Source organism: Pteropus alecto, unplaced genomic scaffold (genome assembly GCF_000325575.1).
Source record: "Pteropus alecto unplaced genomic scaffold, ASM32557v1 scaffold90, whole genome shotgun sequence".
NCBI classification, from domain to species: domain Eukaryota; kingdom Metazoa; phylum Chordata; class Mammalia; order Chiroptera; family Pteropodidae; genus Pteropus; species Pteropus alecto.
The window spans coordinates 1,671,814-1,683,512 of NW_006429894.1; the positions used below are offsets into that span (position 1 = coordinate 1,671,814).

General features: G+C 46.0%; 1 protein-coding gene across 5 annotated transcripts in view; it reads right to left on the reverse strand.

Annotated features, from left to right (window-relative positions):
• Positions 1–11,699, reverse strand: part of NEK7 (NIMA related kinase 7) — an 87,797-nt gene that overhangs the window by 61,451 nt on the left and 14,647 nt on the right. For 2 of the 5 annotated variants that reach the window (XM_025044740.1, XM_006904430.3), the window contains exon 1: positions 1,887–2,042. The exons of 1 other annotated variant lie outside the window; for it this stretch is intronic. The gene's annotated coding sequence lies outside the window, so the exon portion shown is untranslated. Of the gene's footprint in view, positions 1–1,847; positions 1,860–1,886; positions 2,043–11,699 lie in introns of those variants that run through there. 2 more of the 5 variants (XM_025044745.1, XM_025044734.1) reach the window with 1 other exon arrangement.

Genomic DNA, 11,699 nt, shown 5'->3' on the forward strand with positions numbered 1-11,699 from the left:
TTGTGGACACTTGCTGAAGCACAGAGTTCTCAGGTGTCTGTCCAGCGCGGGCCTCTGAACCGTCTCCCGGAGTGCGGCCACCAAGCCCGCTCCTGGGGCCCGAGCTGAGCCAGACGCGGGTCCAGGTGTGCAAAACTCATTCCAAGCCCGACGTGTTTCTTAGTCCCCTCTTCATTATACACGACTCATAAGGCAAACGTGTCGATTGTAGCCTTTTTCCCCGGAGCCCCCGCCCTGACCAGGGTCCTTGCAGACGAGGGGGCTTCGCGCAGGTGCAGCGGCGGTCCTGGGAAGGCCGAGCGCGCAGCGTTACCGAGGCGCGACGGCCACCTGCTCCCGACCCCAAACAACACCTTGCGAAGTAACGAGTTTCCACGTGGATCGGCGGGCGGCGCGGTGACTGGCAGGGGCCCGCTAACACCACGGCGGGGCCAGGGCGCTCCCCGGGCACAGAGGCCGGGCCACGGCCTCTTCGGAGTGCCGACGCCCACGGCAGCTCTGAAACGCTAACAGGGTGATTGATGCCGGGAACACGCAAAGCCTAAGCCGCGGAACGAATGTGGCACGCGGCGCTGCCAGGCCCGGCCCAGTTATTTCTGGTTTGGAAGCAGACGTGGCTCCAGCACCTCTGACTTTCCGGGCGCAGCCAACGCCGTCAGCGGGCCGGACGCCCTGACATGAATGACTGTAGCGACCTGTCTTCACACATGAAACGCTCAGGCCAAACTCCGCTGTCCTTCTGGTGGCCGCAGAGTTTATGAAAAGCCTTTGCTGAACAAAGGGCTCCCCGTCTGGTGGCCCTGCACCAGAGTTTGTCTCAAACCAATCTCAGGATGTGCTGCACTTTGAAATAAAGCTTGAATGGCACCTTCGAGTGCCCCTCGGTTGTGGTCGGTGTGGGAAGGCCCCTCCCAGCCTGGACACTCACACGCCTCTGCGGCAGGAACGCCGAGTGTCTCTCCTTGTCACCTTTATCCTCCCAATGGACTATGGACACGGTGAGGTTCCAGAACGGAGAAGGGTGGCAATTTTAAAAACCAAGTAAGACCAAGAGACGGCAGAGAAAAGATGCATATTTTTTTAGCTGTAGCCAATTCCTTAGAATAGTAATCACAGAGTGTATAAAAAAAACCCTGAAATCACTAATTCCACAAAGCTGGGGTGAGCAAACATTTTCTGTGAAAGGCCAGGTAGTAGAGACTTTAAGCTTCCCCGGCCATACAATCTCTGTCGCGCCCACTCGACTCTGCTACGGCAAAGCAGCCACAGACAATATTATTATTCCAAGAAAACCTTATCTACGAAAACAAGAAGTGGCTACATTTGGCCACCAGGCATGTTGACACTTCACTGGGTCTCTAAGAGTCTGTTACATTTGTTGTAACTGACTGAAAACTGGCCACGTGTTCCCAGATGACTCCCCTCAAACGGACTAAGTGACAGGTTTGCGCAGGGGATTTCAGTGGTGGCTCCGATGGCGTTGGGGAGGTGGTGGAGAGTGGGTTTCTGGATGTTTTTCACGCATCTTCCGGAAAAGGAAACTTAATGCTAAGGCAATATTTTCATCTGTTTCATTTGTCTCAAGTAGAACACAAGCACTTTTGGAAATAATATGACTAAGAGCACAGGAAAGAATTATTCATGGCGTTTGGAATGGTTCATTTTGTGTTGACGGGGCTAGGTCGTGGGGCGTCCGGATTATCTGGTTAGGTGTTATTTCTGGTGAGTCTCTGAGGGTGCTTGCGGGTGAGACCAGCCCTGGATGGGCGGGTGGCCCCAGGGCGGGCACGCACGTCCCACCCACGGAGGGCCTGGACAGAACAGAAAGGTGAGGAGGAGGGACTCACCCCTCTGCGTGACCGCTTAGGTGAGGAGGAGGGACTCACCCCTCTGCGTGACCGCTCCAGCAGGAAGCCCCGGCCTAAGAACTGGTCCACTGCTCCTGCTGGTCCCCCGGCCTGGGGACACGAGGCGGATGACGGCACCAGCCCCCGGGTCTGCAGCTGGCACACGGCAGGTCCTGGGCCTGCTCGGCCTCCACGATCATGTGATCCAGCTGCTTAAAATAAACCTCTTTAGTATGTGCGCGCACGCGCCTGTGTAGCTAGATATATAACTAGTCCACAGCTTAAGGTAACCTCGTCTATCGAGAGAGGCACATGTGTGTGTTTAGATGTGTACCCCGCTGGCTCTGCTTCTCTGGAGAATCCTGACACATACAGTGTTATATATTCTTAAATTAACGTAGCTGTTTATATAGCATACAAATCAAATAATTAAGTAAATACAACATAATAATCCTCCCTCCTTTTTAATCATCGAAACTTAGGTAAGTTTAACTTTGAAATCAGTTATACTACAAATTCTTTTTTCAATCTGACAACTTCTTAAAATTGATAAAATGCTGTTGCACTGAGTTTATATTTTATACTTTTTTAAAGTTTATCATCTGAGCTTAGCAGCTATTCTGAGTATAATACTAAAAATAATGTAGCCCCACAAGGAATGAACTAAGTAAGTTTAACCTGTCGTTACCAAAAGAAGAAATATTTTGAAACAGAGAATTTGCCTTCATCTTAAAAGCCCTCGATGTTAATCTGAATGTTTAAAGAGGCCTATGAATAGGTGACATTTGTTCCCAGGCGAAAAATCTGTATACAGATTGTTCCCTGGAAAGAATTTCCAACCAGGAGTTATAAAATCCCAAAGGAGGATTAATAATGGAAAGTCTGACCATCGTCGGCCTGACGGCCACGACAGCGCCCACAGGCAGCTCCCTTCGGCTGACTGCTCTACTCAGTTAGGCTGCATCCTTACTTCTTACCTTGAAAGATGCAAATACCTACTTTACCTCTAAATTGTGCTTTAAACATAATTAAATTATAAGATGTTGGTTTATATAATCGGGGAGTTATTACATCCTAATTAACCAAAAAATAACACAATTTTCAAATGACATTTTTCCGCTTTCTTCCGATGTGGCACTAAAACCCGTAAACTCTTAACTCAGATATATATTGAAAATATGCAACAAGCCACATATGAACCGAGCTAAATTTTAACTCTGATGTATTACCTGAGCAAACTGTTAACTTAGGGTTTTGAAAGAAGTCTCAGGAGAGTAATAATTTCACTGAAACATCCATGGTCTACAGATATTGTTTGTTATCTACAAATCATTACTTTCTACTCATTCGAGTGCACGTGGTTCAGCGTAACAAAAAAAAAACACGGGAGTCCACAGACCTGGGGCCAAGCTCTGGTCCCACCGCGTACACACACGACCTGCCACGTGTCACCCTCTCTCGGCGTCCGCTTTCTTTTTTTTGCTAAATGGAGATGATGACACTTTCCCGCCCTACTTCAGAGTCGTCAAGATGACTCAATGACAAAATAGCTTCCTTAACTCCGAACCACAAAAGATGGAGAAGTCATTGAAAACCTGTCTTAAAAACAAAACATTTGCCAGAAAACCCGGCTTATCTCAACTGGTGGACACAAGTCCCATTGATGTCAGGACAAAGTTCAAATACAGTTTCACTAAGCAAAAAGCTTCTCTTTTGAGAAAAGAAAAAATGCGGAACGTGGACAGTAACTTCTGAGTAGAAGAAGCACCTCAGAGAGAGCAGGCGGACGTCCGGGGTCTCCATCAGCGCAACTGCATTCTGGGAACGGCGGCGAAGACATGGGTTTTTGTTGTTTATTGCGGTGACACTGGTCGACCGGAGTCTACAAGTTTTAGGTGCGCAACATCCTGATGCGACATCCGTGTAACGCTGAGCCACGCTCACCACCCCACGCCCAGTTCCCTTCTGTCACCAGAGTTGACCCCCTTTACCTGTTAACCACAAGACTGTTTGCAATACAAATTTTCCTAGCACCTGTCAAAAGTGTCTTGGCACCGGACTTTCCCGGAACTACCGGTAATGTTCTAGTTTGGCTCAGAACGTTCTGTCATTTCATTAACGAAGGTAAGAATTAACCCTGTCGCTACAGTTGCCATGTTTCTCGTGTTGTATGTATCTGTGTTTAAATCTGGTAAAGCAGCTTTAAACACAAACCAAATTTCACTTAAAAATCCTGAAGTCAACCATCAATCACAAATATTCTAGATTTTTGAATGCTCTAGAAAGAAGATAAAACATGAGTACATAAGTAGTTCGACTATTTCAAATAGAAAAGATATTCTGAATTTTCCAACAACAGCCACGGAAAAACTCTCTCAGTCAAGCAGGTTGACAGGAAGTTAAGCTGAGCCTATCGACTGAAGAAATAAAACTCAGAAACTTACAGTTTTTTCATGCACTACCGTAAAAAATGGCACTTAGTCATAAAGCCATAAAGTATTAGAAAGAATTCTGAAACCTAAGAGAAACGTTACGTACGTTTATTTATAATGTATTTACCATTTGTGAAGACCGCCCAGTGAATAAACTCACAACCTAGCTAGAATACGGTGAATAATCAATGAACACTGAACAGCAATGGCATTAACACATTTTTTTAAAACTAAAGCCTGGCATGTGTGTATCTCATGGTAAAATCATTTTAAAGAGCGTCATCGTTAACTAGGCACCAAGCTGTTAAACAATCCAGACCCCACCCATACACGCAATGTCCAAGCAAGTCCCTACGCTCCTCGATTCCACGTGAGATGTCCTGTAGAAAAAAAAAACAGGCGAGAGGAAAGGAACACATTTTCTTTATGTTTTCATCACATGATCTCTGAGCCAGTCTGGCGTTCTCAATGACATCAGACCGTTAAAAATGCTTCCTGGAGGTACAGGCTGTGTTTGCCTGGTTATCGCTGTGTCCCCAGGGCTCGCAATGCGACGGGCACATCGTAAGCACTCAGATATTTGCCAAAGGAGGGAGAAAATGAAGCCCAGCAAACCCTGCTTTGTCTTAGAGAACTTAAAAATCAGTGGTTAACTAACCTTAAATGCTGATTGAGAGTAAAAAAAAAAAAAGCAGATATTCGAACCTCGGTCCCAGCAATTAACTGTATCGCACGTGTTTCGGACAGCATGAACTCTGAATGTTTACTTCCTGTAAGTCAGGAGCATTTCAGAGCATAATGTTTAGAAGGCTAATGTGCATAATAATAGAGTCACTGCAATGAAAGGAATCGGCCTAAAATAACGTCCACCACATCATTCTTTTGTTTAAAAACGTCTCATTGCTCTCCTCTGCCTCCAAGTGAGGCCTGATCTGCCCCACAGGAAGGTACTCGAGCCCCTGTCTGAAGCAGGCGGCACCGAGGACAAAGATGACAAAGATGCGCCCTCCATCAGGGAGCGCGGAGCCTGGCCGAGAAGTATCTAGAAGCGTCCGCCAGAGGCACGGCCACGGAGAACCCAGACAAGACTGAAGCTCCAGGCCACGCGCCGCAAGCTCCGAGGCCTGGCTCTCAGGTCGGCCGTTCAGAGGTGGCTTTTGGGCTGACAAATCCCAGTCCGGCAGCTGTCAGGAGGATGAATCAGAACCTCACGTGCCACCGTTTTGCCAGACCGGCCACGTCTGAGCTTTAGAGACCTTCCTCTCACCCACCCCGATGCTCCCCTCGAGCCCAGCGCCGCTCCCTCTGTTCCCAGGGGACGTCCCGGAGCCCGCTGCACCCACGAGACCCCAGGTTCCCGCAGCCACGGTGCACGGCGACACCACACACACTGGAGGCGCCAAGGGCCTTGCGAGACTGTTCACGACACCATCAGCCAGGGTTGCCCAGTCTCAACACGAAGGCTGTTCTGGATGCCTCCGAACCGCCCGGGGCCACCTGACGCCTCTTCCACGGGACACCTCCGCAAGGGTCCGTGAACGACTGCGGCCCACCGGCCGGATCACGTTCTACTGCAACGTTACAGTCACGGGCCCGGCAGCAAAGACACCAACCAGAACACCGCCCGCGCATCTCGACGCGTGATCATTACCCCAGGCTGTTTTAAGAAAGCGGGCACGCTCCCAAGTCCATCGACTGATCGAGCTCAATCCCAATCCCTCTCCGTCTCCCTCTGTCACACACACACACGCACACGCACACACACTTATTCCACCCATTCTCTCTCTCTCCAGTTCAAAGTCTAAGAAATGAAAACGCCCTTGTCCACTTGTAAGCAGAGGGCAAGGAGGCCTCATACTTAACACGCAATGAAACAGCAATACCAACCGACCCGGAGTGGCGCGACTGTCATTAATGAGTGTCGCAGAACACCTTGCTAACTGAACAGTGGCCATCGGGTTACACACACCCGATTCTTCCAGGATTTACAGTTCTGCGTCAGAAACGTTCACGCGGCCCCCCATGCAGGAGCTGCCGCCGACACTTGCCGCCGACACCTGCCGCCACGCTCCCTGCCACCAACACCTGCCACTGACACCTGCCGCCATGCTCCCTGCCGCCCCCCTCTGGCTGTCTCGCTCCCCTCACTCCACGCACAGGCGTGAGGAAGACCACCGACCCACATTTGGTGTGTTAACACGGCAAATAAAAATAAAGATGAATGAAAAATAAATAGACATTACAAAATTACACTTTTTACTCGTTTTTTTGTGTGTGTTAAAACAAAACTCTACGTCCTAACAAACGCTGTTTCATCATCGGGCCAAGTTTAACGAGGTCTCTGCTTCGAGTCAAGCTCTTACCCTTTCGCGTGTCATTTTCAAGGCGCTGGTTCGCTCTGTGCTGTTAACTGTTAGTCAGTCTGTGGACCCGTCCACCATGGAACGTTTCGAGCAGTCACCTCTTCCTACGGCACCGCCGAAAGCTAAGGCGTGCAGCCCTCCAGGCTCGGAGTGTGTTTGCCGTGGTCACTTCTTACTTCTTGGGTGATCTTATACGTGTCGCTGAGGAGAGTCTCGCGAACACATGATTTAGGGGGGACACGCTGGACCATGACACAGAGGATACAAGTCCTAACCCGCTCTACCAAGAACTTGCTTTGTCACGCCCGACCCATCTCTGACTCTCCGTTACGTCAAGTAGCAAATTCAGGTATCGGATTACCTGGTCCCCAAAGTCCCTTTCAGTCTCAAAAGTCCACTTCGTTCCAACTTCTTCTGCAATAAACGAACAACAAGGCATGCTGCATAAACTCAGCGTGACTGACATTCTGCTTCAAGCGGGATAGCTCCTGACAAGGGGCAGTGGGGGCTAGAGATCAGTCAGCCACCCCCTAGAGGCTCAGTGGTGACATATGGTGGACCCCTAGGAGGCTTCACAAAAATCTTCATGGGGGACTGCGCCAGCACGAGATGGTCCGCGGCCAGTGAGCTTGAACTCTAATACCAAGAAGGAAAAAGCTTTGATTTGCCTCGAATGACACACCAAGCATCCGGCCGACCTCGCAAATAAACTAAGTTAATGCTTCTGGGTTTGTTGTTTTCTGAACTATCTGCAGATGGTGTAATGTAATTCTCTAACATTGAAATTTATAATTATTTATCTCATCGAAGTAGCACAGGGACTGTCATCTGTTTAAAGTTAATGGAAAACCTATATAAAATAGCTGACATTCTCGGTTTTATGACTTAGCCCCCTTTAACCTTTTCCATATTGATATTTCTCTTACATTAAAAAAGAAGGCAGTCATTTACACTTAGAGAATTATTTCATGAAGTATTTTATGCAGTTATTCCTATTACAAATCAACACTGAAAAACGTGTGAGCTATAAGCCCATTACTTATTCACACTTTTATTTTTAGTAAATGACTATATGAATGTTAATTTAATTAGCCTGAAAATGTGTCTTCTCAAAGAAAAAATTATGTCCTCGGACTGAAAACAGTCCATGCGAGTTCTCATCATGGTTCTTCAATTCAGTAAGCAAAAGCCACACCTAATTTGACTACCTTCCTAAAAGATCGTGATATTTATCAAAAATTATTATACGGTCATAATTACCAGCAAGAAAATGCCATATCCAAAGGGAGGATATTTGTTAAGTAACGATAAAAATGATGACTTCTAGCCCTGACTCTGTCGCCACCCGGCAAATGCGGGCTCAGGGTACTCACCTGCCTTCTCAACGCCCTTGCTACCCACCTGCCAAGTAACGGAAAGCCTGCCCGTTCCTCCAGCAAATCGTTACAGAGAAGAGATACCGCGTCCAAACCTCTTTCGTCACATTTTCATATAGCTATACAGTTCAAATAACAGGTTGCAGTGTGCATCCTGAATAAATTACTTAGAATAAGTAAAATACTAGCAACATACTGATTTTTAATTAGGACAGAACTAGTTAATTTTCTAATGGCACTACTAGTTAATTTCGTCTCTGTAATACAAAGGCTTTTCAATAGTAGTTACAAATGCATGCTTAATTTTTAACTGAAAACCCAAAATAAAAAAGGAAAAAAATCTACAAGGTGCCCTAATTGCCATGACTTTTAGGGTTTCCAAATTCTATGTTTATGTGAACTCTGCCAGCAAAATGCGTACCAATACACGTACTGATATCTCAAGTTTCCATGGGTAACTTCTCAAAACATCACAGCGGAGTGAGTGGGAAATAATTTCCAGATTACAGATGAAAAACTCGAAAGAGAAAAGTTATATGACTTATCCAAGATGACATACGGAGAAAATAATAGAACGCAGATTCCCTGATTCATAAATCAGTATTAAGCCCAGCCTGTTCTGTATGTGTTGACTCACAGGCACACGCACGCACGCACGCACACACACGCACACACATGCACACAAACACAGCAAGCCCTGTGTAACCACAGCTTCTTCCTGGAAATTGAAGGATTGCAGAAATCTGCATAGGAACAAAATTTTCTCAAGCTCTGTAAAGCCACAGTTCAAGGCTAAGGTTTCATGGGCTGTGAGAGAGTTCTCAAAACCACAGAAAAACTGTGTTCAGCTCAAAACGCCACCGCATCCTGGAGAGTTCTGAGCAAGCCTCAGGTCACCCAATCCTTGGTTTTCCTCTGTGAAGGATTCTGCCCTTATGAGTCCTCTTATGCATCTTACTTTGCCAAGAATAATACTTCTGGCCAGGACAATCCCCAGTTTTATTGAGAAATAACTGACATACATCGCTGTATAAGTTCGAGGCATACAGCACGATGGCTTGATTTACAAATATTACAAAATGATTAACAATAGGTTAGCTAACATCCATCATCTCATATAGACACAATATAAAGGAAAGAAGAAAACAACAAAAAAAAATGTTTTCTCCTTGTGGTGAGAACTCTTTGGACTTACTCTCTTAGATGTTCCTGTATGTCACGCAGCTGTGTTTACTGTCCTCATCGTGTGGCCCATCACGCCCCTAGCTCTTCTCCTATACCTGGAAGTTTGTGCCCGAGGCCACATCCCCCGACGCCCCTCTCCCCACCTTGCGCTTCTGGTCACCACGAGTCTGAGCTGTTTTTCTACATGTTTGCTTTTTTAGATTCCACAAATAAGTGAGATCCTACAGTATTTGTCTTTCTCTGCCTGACGATTTCGCTTAACATAAATACCCTCGAGGTTCATCCGCGTAGTCGCAAACAGAAATTAAAACCACAATGAGCTCCCGCCTCACATCTGTTGGAATGGCCATCATCGAAAGGAGGAGAAATAACGGCTGCTGGCGAGGATGTGGAGAAAAGGGAGCCCTCGGGCACCGCTGCGGGAAATGTAAACTGGTGTGGTCACTGTGGAAAACAGTAAAAAGGAGCCACAAAATATTAGAAAAAGAAGTACCATTGATTTGATCCAGCAATTCCACTTCTGGACGTACATCAAAAGGAAACGAAAACACTAACTCGAAAAGGTATCTGCACCCCGTGTTACTTCCAATGGCCAAGACGTGGGGACAGCGTGCACGTCGACTGAGGGACGAGGGGATAGACGCTGTGGTGCGTGCATGCGATGGGATGTTATGCAGCCGTGACAAATCGGGGCGATCCTTTTCAAAACAGTATTTATGATGCCCCTTTACTGTTCAGTAATATAAATTTCCTGTCAATGAACTGTTAGACCAAATTTAAATTTACCTTAAGAATTCAAAGCCCGTTGGATAAGTGAATGAAGAAACATAAAGTTCCGTCCTGAACGGTATCTATTTCAGTTATGAAAAATCGTGCACATTTTAAACTTAAAAATACACATATTTTATAGGAAGAAAAAGTATTTCTTCTAAAACCCATTTTAATCTAAAAGTTACATAAGGATATGCTTCCAAATAATGTTTTCGTTTAATGAACAGCTATGGAATGCCTGAAATGCAAGGTCCTGTATCAGAAAGGAGAAACAGAAAACGGAAAAATCAACTCATTTCCGACCCTTAAAGAGCTTAAAATATAGCAATTAAGAAGAAAGAAGACAAACTTCTACGGAATTACAATAAATTATGATATTGACTATATTCCAAATCAAATTATAGTCCCAATTTCCTAAGAGGCTTTTTTTTTTTTTTTTAATTAAAAAAAGGGGACAGGTATCAAATGATAGGAAACGCTTTTCTGCACTACTAGGCTCATCGTACAATTTTCCTACTGAACCAGGCGAGGCCAGATCGCGTAACAGATCGTTTCTATTAAACTATCTTCACGTGCTCAGATGAGCCCTCTTCGGTCGGGACCAGTGACTCTGTTCCACTAGTCTTAATTTCATGGCAGATTTGTGCACCAATATTCACAGGTATTTTCCAAACTCTGCTCTTTAAAACACAGGAATCCCTTAAGTTAACCGGTGTTCCATGACAGAAAAAAAAAAGAGGGGGTTTATGGTGACATAAATCACTAAACGAATACTAGGCTGGACCTGTCAGGGCCTCAGCTGGGCTCCAGGGCCCCGTGGCCCAGAGAACTCTGACACCTGCTGGATGCGGCTCCGGCACAGTGTGATCGGAACACTAGCTCTCCTTCGCTCCAATCTTTAGTATCGAGAATATATTTACCCAAGGGCATGAAGTGGAAGATTCCATTCGTTGAATTTTAAAAAGTCAACATTTTAGAACTGGGCTAAAAGTCTGTCACGAAGGCAACTCAGATAACTTTGCTTCCTCCATAGTTGGTCTATTAGTTATTACCCATTGAGTCAATTGAAAACCTGTTCTTTATCTTATTTATTGCTTTTCTCCCTTAAATTCTTTGGAATTTATATCGCCACTCTTCTCTTTTCTGTTGTTTTCCTTGGAAATCCTGCCCCACGTTTTCACTCTTAACCTTTCTAGGTTTATTGGTTTTAAGTGTATCTTTTGGAAGTTGCACACAGTTGAGGATTGTTTTTTAGACTGAGTCAGTCTTACACAAGAGAAATTGAATACATTGTGTGAATTGTTTTGATACCTGCCTTTCATAGTCTTGGTTTTTGTTTTCTTGTTTATTTTTTCGTCTCTTGCCAAATGGACCACGTCGGCCTCCTTTACTATGGTCTGGCTGTCTACAAAACGAACATCTTCTCTACTTTAAATTCTACTAATGGCGACGTCTGTTTGTTTAAGTCCTCCTTTAACCAGTTTTTGGCTGATTATCAAAGGAAAAATGAAATCCATCTTATGCTCCACCACCGGATCCGGGCTAGCGAAGGACTCAGCAGGCCTGCACTCCTCAGCCGAGACTCCGCCCCCTGCGCTTTGGTCGGGGGTGGGGGGGGGCGGGAGGGGGGCTGCCGCCCTCCCTTACTGCTGGGTTCTGCACTACTCCCACTTTGCACAACTGTTTCGTCTCGCTTCCACATTTACTTTGTCTCAATGCTTATTC